At 40.0% G+C, this 15,506-nt stretch overlaps 1 long non-coding RNA gene across 1 annotated transcript; it reads left to right on the top strand.

The window, feature by feature from the left end:
* The first annotated feature begins 7,434 nt into the window (after nt 1-7,434).
* LOC123289840 (uncharacterized) lies at nt 7,435-15,190 on the top strand. Its single transcript, XR_011506140.1, has 3 exons — nt 7,435-7,516; nt 7,645-7,764; nt 12,486-15,190. It is a non-coding gene; the product is annotated as an uncharacterized lncRNA (long non-coding RNA).
* The last annotated feature ends 316 nt before the right edge of the window (nt 15,191-15,506 follow it).

The following is a 15,506-nucleotide window of genomic DNA, read 5'->3' as shown; positions in this document are numbered from 1 at the left end:
ATGTCTCCTGGCCCCTTTGCTGGATCTTCTTCCTCTGTCTGCTCTTGGTGTATGACTGGATCCAGGCAGTCTCTGCATGGTTTAACACCACTTATGTCCTGATGGCTAGAAACCACTTTCTCAGTCCAGACCTTTCTCCTGAGCTCCTGGTCCATACTTTCACTGAAACCTCACCAGCCTCTCAGCCTCAATGTATCCAAACTGAATTCAGTCTGCTCTCATTTGGTTGTTGGCCATCAAGTCCTCCAAGCTGGAAACAGGGGTATCAGCTTTGACTCGTCTCTCTCTCTCATACAACAAATCCATTTAGTCATAAAATCTTGTAGATTCTGTCTCCATAACCCTTTCAAATCTCTCTCCGCCTCTTCAGTTCTGCCAATGATACCATTGATCCCTTACTCTTCTTCTGACCCAGGCTGCTCAGACTACCTCAATCTCTGGCCAACCCATTCAAGGCACCAGGGGCACCAATGTTCTTCTTTTCCCATCTTTGTTTTCTTCCATGCAGTGAAACCCCCTAATACACTAAGCTTGTCATTGTGGATATGGTTTGTTATCTACATGGACTGGGTTGGAATCCTTTAGAAAATTGACAGAGCTATGGTGCCCCAGAATTTCTCTAACACATCAGCAGTTCCCCCCTGGGACCTCCCTCTGTCCAGTCTCACAGAGTTACCTACTTGTCTATGAGGTTCTGCTTCCAATTTCTTGTATTTTCGTATTTGAGAAAGGGTGTGGCTGGTGCTCCAGGCGTCCATCTTTGGCACCTACCCAGCTGTTCCTTGGTCATAACCTCTAAAAACCCAAGGGCCAGTTGATTTCCTTCCAAATGCTTTGCTTCTGTGACCAAAACTTTGTAAGAAGTAGATGATCCCTTCTCATCATATTTCTCTTAGGTTGGCTGTAACTAACCCACCTTTTTTTATTTCTGTTTTCTTCTCTTTTTTAAACTCTCCATACACTTTTTGTTTTTGTTTTTGGCAGAGGCTCTTTTTCAGGGGAGCTTATATTTACTCATTTATGAAGTACTTTTAGTTTTTCTTTTATGTTTTATTGATCATTATCCTCTCATTTACTTCCTTCTGTTTAATACCGCACATGCCATATTTTTCTGTTTAATTCGTCTTCATTTTTATCTTCTCTTACAGCTACCTTATGATGTCAGATCCTTTTATTTCTATGACGTTAGTAATTGGTCTTCCTGTCTCCAGTTTTGCACCCCCTCCCCACCCCCATTTTATAACCAAAGTAATCTTTCTCAATTGCAGATCTGATTAGAAGCCTCTTGTATAGTATACAAGCTCCTTTCTATACCTGGGCCCTCCTGTTTATCTCTTCAACCCTCTTTCTTGCATTGACCCTCTTTGAAAGATATTTCAGCCATAAGGCATTATTTGTGGATCCTTTAGTTTGATAGCTGGTTTGATCCTTCTGGAGGCCCTGATGCTCATGTTTTCCCTCTCTCTGTAATGCTCTTTGCCATCCTCCACCCCATCCACTTGCCTTAACTACACCTACTCATTTTTCAAAAGTTGTCTCAAGTGTGGACTCAAGAATCCTTTGTCTTAAAGACCTTTCTGATCTAGCTTCTCTCCCAGTCGAACTGACCACTCTCTCTTTTAAGTCCCCACTATGTCTTGTACATGCTTCTTAAGAGCATTAGGTGACACTATTGAGCTTAAGAGAAGCTAAACCTACAAAGTCCCCACTATGTTCCAGGCTCCATTCTGAGTACTTACACAAACCACTTGCTTGGTTACACATTTGCTCCCCTATGGAAAGGGAAAGTCTTAATAATATTTTAAAGTTATCTTTTAATTATACAGATAATAAGATGCAATTAGATGCAATACCTATTCCCACCATGAATTCTAACTACCTGTGTTTGTGTCCATATACTCTGTTTTCCATCTGCTTTTGTTTCTAAGACTGATCCCTCTGCTTTCTCCTGGATCCCACCCACTCACCTTCTCAGGGACTACTTTTCTACAATTATTTGCTTTCTTTCTTGCATCTTCTGCTGCAGCAGTAAAGAGCTCACATTACCAGTTTTCAAATCATGGCTCTGCATCTTATTGACAGTGTGACTTTGGGCAAATTAATTGACTTCTCTGTGCCTCGGTAACTTTATCTCTAAAATTACAATACTTTTGATAATTAAATGAGCAATACAAGAAAGTATGTGGGCCAGTGCATGGCACAGTGTAAATGCTGAATAAATGTTAATTAACAGATTATTAAAAACAATTTGCAATAGCATATAAAATGCCTTATTATCATGCATTAGCAAACATCCTAAGGATTGTTGCCCTCCTCCAGCTACTGCCCCATTTTCATTTCTGTTCATAGTGAAATTACTTGAAAGAGTTGCTTATACTTGCTGTCTCATTCTCATTTTCCTTCTCTGCTTAACTCATTGGAATGGAGCTTTTATCCAAATCACTCTAGTGAAGCAGCTCTTATCACACTTATCAAGGTCACCAGTGATTTATACCGTGTCAGAGTCAATTGCCAATTCTCTCTCTTTGTCCCACTTGACCTCTCAACAGCAGTTGACATGGTTGATGACTCCCTCCTTGAAATACTTTCTTCTTTAGGCTTCAGTGACATGGTAAGCCTGGTTTTTCCCTCCCTTCTGGGACCCTCCTTTGCAATCTTGTTGCCAGCTCCTCTCCTCTCCTCCACCAGACCTCTGAAAATAAGAGTCCTTCAGGCTCCGTCTTTGGTCCTGATCTTTTGTTTTTCTATGTTCTCTTCCTCCCTCATCTGACCTAGCCCTTTGGCTTCAGATAACATCTATATGTTGGTGAATCCTCAAATTTATATTTCCAGCCCCAAATCTCTTCCCTGGGCTCCTTGCTCAGATATTGAACTGATATTGGGCATTTCTATAGGATGTATAATAAGCATTGGGGTTGTAACATACCCCAAATAGAACTATTAACTCCTCTCCTCTTAAGTTGCCCCCTCCCCCAAATAAGTGGCACACCATCCATTCTAGGCTGCCACCTTGGAGTCATCCTGGATTGCCTTCTTACTTTTATTCCCTATTAGTGAAAGCCCCCATAATCTCTTTGCATTATTTCTACAGTCCTTGATTCTACTCTTCACTCCTCCTTCAGTCTTCCTGACTGGTCTTTCTAAAGCACAAATCAGATCGTGTCACCCTTGCTTAAAACACTCTAAAACTTCTGTTACACCGAGAATAAATTCCAATCTCCTTGACAAGGCCTAGAAGGCCTCATATAATCCTGTTCTTTCCTAGCTCTGGGACCTCATCTTCTGCTTCCTTCCTTCCTCTCCTCACTATAAGCACATTGTATTTCTTTGATCTTGAACATGCCAAGCTTATTCTGGCATCAGTGCTTTTGTACTAGTTTTTTCTTCTGTAGATGTTCTTTCTCTAGATCTTTATGTGGGTGCTGCCTTCTCATTATGTAGGTATCAACTGAAATATAGCAACAGATATCAACAGAATTGCCTATATTTATTTATAATTCTTAATTTTAAAATTAGCTCTTTTATTGATCTGTATTTTATTTTTATAATTGCTATGAAGTAGAAATCTACCTTAATTTTCTCCCAAAATTTAGCCAACTGTTGCAACACCATTTATTTAATAGACAACTATTTTCTCCACTGATCTGAAATGCCAAGAGCAGACATCTAGACTGCTTGTACTGGCATTTCTTGAGAAAGAATTGGTGAATGTACTTAACCCAGATCTGGATTTCCTAGGATAGCCAGCAGTTCCTATGGGTTGTAGTCAAGGTTTATATTTGGTTGAAAATTCCATGCCTCCAGGAAATTTTAATTTTTGCTGGCATTTAGTATCCAAAGGAATTTATTAATGAACAACTATAACTATTCTGTGAACATTATAGAAATGTCCAAGTTAAATACCTAACCAGTTCCTCATCTGTTGAATAATCTTCTAGCTCCTTCAGCTCTTTTTCTTTTTTCTTTTAAGGCTTAAACTCCCCTTTCACTGCCATTCTTTTTTTTAAAGATTGGCACCTGAGTTAATATCTGTTGCCAATCTTTTTTTTCTTCTTCTTCTTCTCCCCAAAGCCCCCCAGTACATAGTTGTATATGCTAGTTGTAGGTCCTTCTGGTTGTGCTACGTGGGACGCCACCTCAGCATGGCCTGATGAATGGTGCCATGTCCACGCCCAGGATCCAAATCAGCAAAACCCTGGGCCACTGAAGCAGAGCCTGCGAACTTAATCACTCGGCCATGGGGCCGGCCCGGCTCCTTCAGCTCTAAATCTTGTGATTCTAGGCTTGGGATTCTTAAAAGTTTTTCCTTTATATTTTTGAATGAACTCTACTCATATACACTGATAGCCAAGGTATTCCATATTACATTTTTCGCTTCAGAACTTGGAGTATAGAAATTCGACCATTTCTAGGCCTTCCTTTTTCTGGAAAAGAATTTGTCAACATGAAAGACTTCCTATTTTTTGTTTACTCTTTGAGATTCTAAACTTTCCCTCACAACCATCTGTGTTCCCTTTTTACCTCAACTGCTACGTTTCTTTTTTAATACATGACCAGACAAAATGTTGATAATAGTGGGTACCCTGGGAGTATGCTGGAGTTGTGCAAGCTTTACTCCTTTTCTCCTATTGATGCTGGAAATTTCTGATCTTTGGAAGCAAACTGAAATGCAGAAATATCAATGTTTGCTCAAGGTCCTTTTTTTGTTTTTTTGCAAACAACTGTGCGGAATTTGTACCTTATTTGGATAATTTCCATATTGAAAGGCTCAGAATGCTCTACTATGTGACTCCTCTTTTGCCCTCTAAGAAAAAGGGTTACACATTTTAAATGGAAATAGCAAGCCTATTAGGGAGGAAGTGTGGTTGTAAAGCAGAATGTCATTTTGATAACAGAAAGCAAGAAAACTCCTGAACATAGTCTGGCTTCCCTATTCTCAGTGCTAAATAAATAATGCATTTTTCAAAGCCTATGTCTTTGGATGCAAACCTAGTTTTTGGTAAAAAAGAAAAGCATTTCAATTCTATTATTGGCCTTTGGATTGTTTCTGTTTTCCACCAATTCTGGAATTGCAATCAATTAGGTACTTTTTCTTGTGACAGATTGGAAACCAGAAGGGAGCTTTATGAATTCAAACAGAGAAATTTGAGCTAAAAATGTCTTGCAAGCACATCTTTGCACATTTTCTCTCTAGAATTATAAAGTACATTAGTTTTCTGATATAATTAATTATGAGATGTTTTAGGCTTAGCCTTATGTGAAGTTAATAGAAGACATGCTTTATTTTGAATTCCTACATATTTTAAAGTTTATTTATTTTAATCATTTGCATTCTCTTACACAATTGGTAGATTGGTTGGAATGGAATTTCTGAAACCTGGATTCCCACCTTCTCCTTGACTATTGATGCCTGTTTTTTTTAGACTTGATTCCTTGTTGATGATCTATGATAGCTAAACTTTTTTGAATTTGTAGCACCATCTAGATTTCTCATTCTAAGTCCATGGAGTGAAAATGATAACATTTCTTTTTACGATTGGGCATAATATTTTGAGTTTCTGATGGGAAAGACTCCCATTTCCATATCGTCATTTTGGAATAGATATTTCAAATCCAGTCTGTCTCAATCTTGGAAAACAGTGCTTGTGTCTGAAACGTTGAGTGGATGGGGAACTTGGTGGACACTTGGTGCCTTGCCCACATCCCCTTTACCCATGAATTTAAATCCCTGGTTCAGACTCTGCTTCTAGAGCATCTGACCTATGATGGTTGGTACCAGAAGAGGGGTCCTGGGAAGCAGATTCTAGGGGATTCTGAAGTTACATCACTTCCCAGGTGGCTGGCAGTGAGTCCCTATCACTGGTGATAGACGAGGTACTGATAGGACCTGGTATGTAGCAGCAGTGCAGTTGTTAAGGCTTTTACTTGTGGTGCACTGGGGTGGGATACAGGTAGCAGCAGATGCACTGGCTTGTGTGATCTCTCTGGCATTTGAGAGGTTCAGGAGCAATAGTGTTCTGAGGACTGAACTGGATGCCTGTTGCTGAATGCCCTTCATGCTCATGGTAATTAATTACCAGCTCAAATGAAAGTGTGACAGTAAGAGAGCTTTTCTGGCAGAACTTAAAGGGATGACCGAGTTAAATACCAGGTAGAGGACTGAATTGTCAGAGTGACAGAACTTTGGAGAAAGCCGAATTCTCAACCTAGGCAAGTCTTCTGTGACAGACTGAGGTCCCTATTAGGGAGGGAGTAGGACTCTGAGATTTGGAATGAGGATAACTGGGTAGCTATACTTGTGTACTTGGAATTCCCAGTTTCCTTTGAACTCTTGGAGCTGTAGTAGGTCACCTTGTTGAAAGGCAGAGTCCTCCTTCTTGCTTAACTACTACAAAGGAGCCACATTTGATAGAAGTGCCTACAGGACAATACTGGCCCTCTCAGGATCTTCCCCCATTTCTCTTCCTAGCCACTAGACCAATGACTAAGGTCAAGTCTCAGCATGACCCAGTGGGGAAAGTCTAGGCTTGCTAATGGAAGGGAGGTGTTATATGCAAAAGGAGCTGAAGGACCTGTCAAAAACCAGGAGGGTGTGCCAGGCAGTGAATACTGAGGTGCTCGATTAAGGGAGTTGGAACTTAAAACTGCATAGGGGAGATTTTTGAAAACTATGAGACACTTTCCTTTGATACAGGATTTAAAGCCTGGCAAGAGTGCTGGAGATAGCTGCTAATATTCTGCTGGGATGGGTCTAGGAAACTTGGAAAAAATGATTGGTAGAGATGCTAGAACTGCTGTGGCTGGCTGTGGAAGATTTACAGTGAAGTCTCTCCCTTAGCTCACACCTGTGACTTCCTGGGAGGTCCCCTACAATCAGCTGGTGAAGGTGGCAAAACCTGAGCTTTGTTTATGGATGGGTAGGCCTGGTACACTGGTACAAGTGAAAGTTTACTGCTGGTGCACCTCATCCCAATTTGGGGGTAATTTTGAAAGACAGTGGTATGAGGAAATACTACCTATGGGCAGAACTTTGGGCAGTTCACTTAGTCATCCTCTATGTGGAAGAAGAAGTGGCCTAAGGTAGGGATATAGGTGGATTTATAAACAGTTGCAGATAGCTTAGATGAATGGTCAGGGGCCTGGAATAAGCAAGACTGAGAGGTAGGAGAAAAGGAATTTTTGTGTAGAGGCATGTGGATGGACATACGGGAACAGACAAGTGTGAGTGTCTTTGTATTACATGCTAGTATACAACAGAAAGCATCTACTGGGGAAGAGTCACTAACCAAGTGGACAGAACAACTCAGCCAATTGGGGTTAGCCAGCAACTATTCTCAGCCATGCCAGTGCTCATACAATGGGCTTCTGAATGGAGTAATTATTGGGAGATAGAAAAGCTATGTATGGACACATTTGCATGGGGTCTCTCCATGTAGGCTTATCCAGCTGCTTGTGAATGGTTGACCTATCAACGAGAGCCTGATGCTGAGCTCCTGATACAGCAATATTCCTCAAGGTGAGCAACTGGGCACTTGGTGGAAAATTGGTTAAATCGAACCCCTTCTACCCTGGAAAGGGCAACAATTCATCTTGGCTGGGATAGATAAATGTTCTGATTATGGGTTTGTCTTTTGCATCTTCAAGGCCTCAGTCAGAAGCACTATCCAAGGGCTTAGAGAATGTTTGACTCATCGACATGGGATTCTGCAAAACTTCATGTAGGACCAAGCTACATACCTTACGGAAAAAGAGGCATGGCTGGAGGTATGTGACCATGGGATCCACTTTATCCCAAATCATTCAGAATCTACTCAAGTGAAGTGTCAATTGAATCCTCCAGGAAACAGATACTGAGATAGAGCAGGAGTGCAAGAGTGTATTGGATTGAGGTATTGCCTTTGAAAGATTAAAGAAGCATGAAGCAGAATTGGGCAGGGAAAGTTTTCAGAGTAGGATGCAATCTGACATCTGTGAAAAAAGAAGGGAGGAAGCAAGATTGGGGAAGGCAACTCTCGGACGACAATGTAGGTCTGACAAAATCAGTGTGGAGCCTCAGAACAATGGTTACCCTCTAGAGCCCCACATTGGGCAGAAATGCTTAGTCACTGGCTGCAGGCTGCCTGGAAAGAGTATGCCCTTGCCTCAAAAGCTGAGGCAGAGCTTGAAGGTGCTATCAGCTGGAGGCTCTCACCCAAATGCGTCCGTGCAGCTGAACAGCAAGTTCTTTCTCGAAAAGAGATTTGAGTGGCACACTTCCACAGCTGCCACAGTCTACGCCTTGTGCCCTGTGGATCCGCGTGTTCAGGGAACAGATCCTTCAGGGTTCCAGTGGCCTCTTTTCCTGAGGGGAAACTTAAAATAAGTTATCAGGATGATCTACTATTGCCCTCATTGCCATAGTTGGTCTTGGGCTTGCATCTGGTACTTATCATTTTCCTCTTACACTATCCATTCTAAATTCTCTTGCTTTCAGCTATCACCTCTGCTGGCCTTGGTGCCTTACTCGGTGGTATGATCCAAACTCTCATTCCTGAGGCGTCTGAGCTGCTCTCAAGTTGGGGCTGTTACACTTGTCCATTTACAGTCAAAATTGGACAAGGGAGTAGCAAGAGATGCCCAAGTGGGTCACCTGAATTTCACACATATTCCTCCTTGTTTCCACTTCCATCCGATAGTCAGGGTCAATTATGCTCGCCACGACGGTAACTGCTCTTCTTGTCTCTTGGTCCTTGGACATTAGGAGTTCAAAGTGCCCAGGTTGCAGTCATAGCTTGTAGTTAAGGAGAACTTTGTTGTGTTCCCTGGCAAGAGTGTGCCCCCATTTGTGGACTAGGACTTTTAACTCGGCAGAGCCCAGAGCTATGGGAACAGGAAGCACAGAATGCCTGTGTGGGACATTGGGAATGATGCTAAGTGGACTATTTCTGTTTCTATGCCCTGGTTCCTGGATCCATGTGTTCTTCTTAGCAGGGAATAGAGGTCTCTGATTCAGTGCGTATATTACATCCTAAAGGGTGACACCCATCCTCACAGAGTGTTGCCTCTGAGCTGGCATTTCCAGCTTAAGGGATACTCACATAATGGAGGGCTGAAGCTCATGGTTGAATACAATAGGGTTAAAGAAGACTCCGTACTGAGTATGGTGCTCCCAGTTTCTCTTCTCAGGACAGGCTGATTCTCAGGACACCTATAGCCCGGGAGGAGGTGGGAAGTTTCTTGTTTGGGTAAATTGGATATATTGATATGTGGGAGTACCTCAATAAATGTCCAGCTCTTTGCTGATGGGGGGATTCCTTTTAAAATCAGATTAGCTGAAATGTTTGAACATTTGAAAAATAATACTGGTAAGCATTTGACAGATATGGTGGAGCATGTGGACAAAAATTAAGCGTAATACATAGAAACCTAGGACAGGGGCTGGCCCCGTGGCTCAGTGGTTAAGTGCACACATTATGCTTTGGCAGCCTGGGGTTTGCTCGTTCAGATCCCAGGCGAGGACATGCCACTGCTTGGCAAGCCATGCTGTGGTAGACGTCCCACATATAAAGTAGAGGAAGATGGGCACGGATGTTAGCTCAGGGCCAGGCTTCCTCAGCAAAAAGAGGAGGATTGGCAGCAGCTAGCTCAGGGCTAATCTTCCTAAAAAAAAAAAAAAAGAAAGAAAACTAAGGACATAGGTTTTTTAATACCATTTACCAACCTCTAAATTTAATTATTTACTGTGTTTATTGTGTCCTACTGGAATGTCAGAGCCAAGAGGTCAGGGATCTTTGTCTGTCTGTTCACAGCTATATCCCAAGTGCTCAGAATAGAGCCTGGTATGTAAGGGAATCTAAGAAACAATAGTTGAATAGACAAACAAAAACATGAGCAATCCTCAGTTCTCAGAAAACTTATATAACAAAAGAAATCAAACCATATTATAATATGATTTAATAGTCATACAATACAATAAATTTAATATTTATTTTATGACAATATAACATGTAATATAATATAAATATATAATTATAATATGAAATATAAACATAATATATGAAATTATGTAATAACATAATTTTGATGTTTATAATGCAATATTAGATTTTATTGTGATTATATAATATAATTAGCATAATATACGTTTTAATATGATATAATTATAACATACTACAAATTTAATTATAAAATACATAAAATTATTTATGTAATAAAGGAAATGAAATAATACTATAACACAACTCTGTAGTAAAATATTTTTAGTTAATTCCAGTAATATGAATGCCCACTACAGATTTATACATAAGTTGTCATATTACTGTATTTGGAAGATTGTGGAAAGATGGTAGGAATTTAAGAGAGCTAAATCATCATCTACAGTACTTGGAAGGCAATAGATAATATCTTAAATTTTTAAGTGAATAAAAAGCTGAATATATATATTATTTAGGAATATGGAAGGCAAATTCTAGAGGAAACACTTAAAGCCATTGAAAGTGTTTGTTCCCCGGCAGTCAAGTGGGCATTTGGGAGGAGTAAGAAGTGAATTTTCTTTCTCATTATGAGCCTTTCAGTATATTTGACTATTCAACTGTTTGATTGTATTACTTCCTCTGATAAAAATACCAATTAATTAAATCAGTTCTCTGAACAATTCATTAGAGGGAGGTACTATGGAGTTTTTGTGGTCATCTTAGACTTATTCCTGGAATTGTGTTGATGACAATGGAATCCACTTATTGGAGTGGTTCATGCCCTCTATGCTTTGCAGAGCTAGATCTTCTGGGTGTCTGAGTGCGTAACGTGGTGGGTGGTATTAGAGTATGGGTTCTGGAAGGTGTCAGTGGAGGGCTGAATATTTGACAGAGGGCTGTGTGTTGAGAAGGGTGTCTCCAGCAATCTTCACAAAAGCGCTGATAGGTGCTTATAGAATGTATATCTACAACCACGTCTGTGGCAGAGTCTGTTTTTTATCCTCATAACCCTCATGGTGCCTTGGAATATAGAAGACATCAACAGATATTTGTTGAATGAGGTTGAATTATTTGATAAATACTGAGGAGTAAAATCTAGCTTGAGCTTCTATTTCGTTTTTTCAGTGTCACTTTGACCTCTTTAAAAGAATTAATTTAGTTATCGCAATATAATGTTTAGTAAATATAATACAATCCAATTATATGACAGTAATGGAAAAAGAAGGAAGTCTTTTCAACAAAGAGCACAGTAGATACCTGGCTTGATGTAAACATTTTTAAAAGCATCTGTGTATGGATTGCTTGCTTGCAGGCAAATATGATGATGCAGCTTTGAAATTACATTTTCCTCAACAAGATCAAAGCACTTTCCATGCTTAAAATTCTCACAACAGAGTGACAAAGGTATTCCGTCCCAGGAATTCGTGAGCGTATTTGACAGATGGGAAACTAGAAAGGCAGAGGGAGGCAGCACCGAAGGATTGCGGTGGAGGAGGCTGGTGGAGTTTAGAGCCAAGGTTGGCCTCCTTCTCCACATTCTTGCTCTGCCGTGGGAGACTTTTGCCTGGCCTTGACCCAGTATCTTCCATCAGTTTCTGAGCAGTGATTTTCAATATTACTACTTTCTATAATTCTCTTCTGATTTTCAGTTGCCCATTTGTTTTACGCTCTCTCCAATCTTTTTCCCTTTGCATTTTTTTCTTGACATATTTTCTTTTTTCACTTTCTACTCCTCCTTTTATTCTCTAGTCCACGGGAACATTTAATTCCCATCCTATTCCTTTTCCATAATCTAAAGGATATATTTTATTCAGATTTTTGATTGACTAAGAATTTCCATTTGGCTTAGGTCCAGAGTCATGAAATTGTAATTGAATTGTCAACAGTTTCAGTGTTCTGATGTTATTATTCTGAGAAAGGATAGAGCACCTGGGTAGATGACTCCCATATGAGAGATGGGGTACAGAGTTGTGAAAAAACTGTGGCATTTGGGAGGCCTGTGAGAACAGAAAAGGAATGATAAGCCTTTAGAAGTAGGAGTTCTTGGGGCGAGATACATCCAAAACCTAGCAGGAGACCCATATGAAAAAGACTCAACTTTCTCTGGATCCAAGGGGCAGAGAGAAACAATTCTTGCATTGAAGTGAAGTAAGAGTGAACCATCAAGGAATGACAGATCTGCCCAATCATAGTTTATATCTGAGAGTTCCCTGAATTGTAACAAATTAGAATGTATAATTTAAATGGCCGATCCTGCATGCTTTACTAGAGGATGTGGGTAAAAGTGGAAGGGGGATAATCTTGTGGATTACAGGGAAGCCATCCTTGGATGGGCAATCTCTCGTCTTCTTCTGTGCTATAGCAGTCGAAGGACACCAAAGCTGCAAATTCCTTGTGGAGTTAAAGATGAATCACGTAGGGAAGCAGCCTGAGACCTATGTTGTCTCAAGAATCTGTTGATTCTGTACTATAATCAGCAGCAGATAATTCTGAGTAGAGCTTAATACGATTATCTTTTCTTTGCTACTGCAGATCACAATTGTCAAGTTGGCTACTGGAAACAAGAGTCAAGGAGGAGGGTATGATGCGTATGGATAACTTTACACCAACAGGGACCACCACTTTGTGGAGATCCTTCTATTTGAGTATTATGCTGCATCATGTGTTCAATATGTATTTCTTTTATAAAAGAAACCCAGTATCATAATAGCCTAATAAATATTACTTTTCAAGGGATTGATATTCCTGAATAGAGTAAGAATAGTTCCAGAACAACACCTGAATAGGATTTCTTTTAAAGATTTGCAAATGTGACTGTAACAGAGAAGAAGGTAGAATTTCTTCTAACACTCAGAGAGTTAAGATTAGCTTCCATTTACAACTGAATCTGTTTGTATTAATATATTGATTGATTTGTGTTCATGTATGGAAACAAAATCTATACTATTAAGAAATGCCAGTGCGTGTGTTCTATTTCTAGCAGGAAAGGTCCTGGGAATAGATCCCAGGACAGGTGTACTGGTAGAGATCAGTAAATGCACAAACTCCCGCATATGTACTATCAGTGCTCTGCCCACATCCCCTCAGAGTCAATTCCACTTACCTGGGTACTGTTTCCTTGGTGTTTTCTCTCTGGAAGGGCTGCCCTCAGGCTGCTGGAGACGGTTTTGCCTTAGCGCAAGGAAAGCAGGAATGCCTGGGAATTTAGTGCCCCCAGAGCCAGCCCTTAACCAGTGACAGGCAGGTGTGAGGTAACAAATACTCAGTGTCCCTTGCTCTCCTAAACTATCTCCAGAGGTCGTCTGTGGGATTGAGCTAAAGCTACATTCTCCAAGCCTTGGCTTGAAATGTCACCCTTGCATGGCTTCCTTCCCTACCCTGTCCCCTTTCTCACTCCCTTACTGTCTGTTCCTCAGAATACTTCTTAATAAGTCAGTTTCGCATGAATCTGCATCTCAGAGTCAGCCTCTGGGGAACTCAATCTCAGACACTTGCATATGGAGTTAGAATTGGAATGACCTAGAATGGCAGATTGTTGTATTATAATTCTTAATAAGTTTCCAGTCTCTGACTTTTTTCTTATCGCCATTCCTGCTTCCTTTTCCTACAAAAATTGCTCAATGGTCTTCTGTAGGGTTTTAAAATAGGTATGCATGGTTAAAAATTCATTGCATACTTAAGTAAACCTCCAATTTTGCCTGTGAGTAGGTTATTTGTTAATAAATCAGAGACGAGTTATTTTTATACGTGGGAAGGAATTCCTCTTTAGCATTCAGATTCATGAATCTGCTTTGTAAACAAATTACTTTCCATAACATAGTTTATTTCAGTGGGTTGGAAGCAGCACTAAAAATATATCTGGTATTTGCATAAATCTATAAATATAAGACGGAAAAGGAAGAATGAGAGGTGGGGAAAAGCTGCTAATATTTATTGAGAACCTACCATGTACCAGACACAGTATATGTCATCTGAAGAATGAGAGATAAAGGAACTTGCCCAAAGTCACGTAATTAGTGAATAGCAAGCCAGGAATGTAAACAGAACAGCATGGAATAGAAATGAGTGAAATTAAGTTCTTCTGTTGTTTTTTCCTACATGTTATAACAATTCTGCTTCTACCTTCAGTCAGGCTCATCAGTCTTCTTGGTGTAATTGCCACGGGCTCATTTTGTCCCTTCCTTACAGCCAAAGGCCTATATCAGCTTTCAGTGGACTGCTGCCACCCCCCTGCTCACTCCCTTTTGTGTGGTTGGACCAGCATCATCTCTTTTTAGTGTGCTGTGGTGTGTCTCTGTTCCAAGAACACAGTGGTGGGTTCCCCAATTACCTTTTCCATAAAATAAAATGTTTTTTATTACGGTCTTACAGACTCTCCATCAGCTGAAGGGAAGTCCTCCTTTGCCTGTTGCTGTCATTGCCCATTTGCTTTGACACACGCTTTAGGCCGAGGACGATCAACCAATTTGATTTTGAGCCATGTATAAGCCAGACATGGGCCTTGGACACTCTCCCAATTCTTCTTCCCCTCCTGACTCTGCTGGAGGAGGTTGAGTTGATCCACGTGCCCTTTCCATGTGATGTCCACCAGGCCCCAGTACTTGAATCCCTACCAATAGAGAGAAGGCCCTGGTCTTTATCAGTTCTCCAACTGACTGTGGAATATTCCCCCAGCCCCCTCTGACTCTGGACTGGGTGTCTTTCATATCTGCAGATGGCCCTACTCTATATTTTCCATGAATATTTATATGTATTATTATTTATTCTTCTCAGACCTTCCATCACTTGCTGAAACCTCTAATTTCCTTGTAGATTTCTTCTGTTTTGATCATTTTGTGTTTAATTTGAGTGAAATATCAGAGAGTTCATAGCTTAGACCTAGAAGCAACTTTAGAGGTCATCTAGTCCAATCCTCTCAGTTTAATTTGTCCAATTCATGATGTAAATCATTTCGTAATTACAAAAGTCTTACAATTTTCAGTTCAGGAAATTTTGAAGACAGAAAGGAGAAAACAAAAGCAAACATCACATGTAATATCACTATCCAATGATAACTTCTGCTTTTATTTGATGTACATATTTAAGAGAAATACTTTGTACCTGTCATTTAAAAATGTAGTATGAACATTTTATTTCCTTCATATCTTTTTTCTTTTAAGGTATTTTAATTAAGCATGTAATAAATAAGTGCATACTCATTGTTAAAAATTCTAATGATATGAATAAATTGAAATTTCCCCTTGACCCCTGTTCCCTGTTTATCTTGCCATTCTGTTTTCTCCTCAGATGTAATCACTGTTGTCAATTTAGTGTGCATCCTTTCATATGTTTCTCTGTATTTACATACACACACACACACATATATAAAATACTTAGTTTTGCTTTGTATATATATATTTACATTAATTATGTCATTGTGCTCTGGTCTGAAACTTGCATTTTTCATTAATAATATGCTCTAGACAACTATTCATGTCAATCTATCATGTCAGTCAGAATCCTGACAGAAAACAAACGGCTCAACTCAAATTGAGTAATTTGAAGAGAGTTTTA

This window comes from Equus asinus, chromosome 9, assembly GCF_041296235.1.
Source record: "Equus asinus isolate D_3611 breed Donkey chromosome 9, EquAss-T2T_v2, whole genome shotgun sequence".
Lineage (NCBI taxonomy): Eukaryota > Metazoa > Chordata > Mammalia > Perissodactyla > Equidae > Equus > Equus asinus.
Note: the sequence above shows the minus strand (reverse complement) of the source record. Positions and strands in the feature narration are given on the sequence as shown.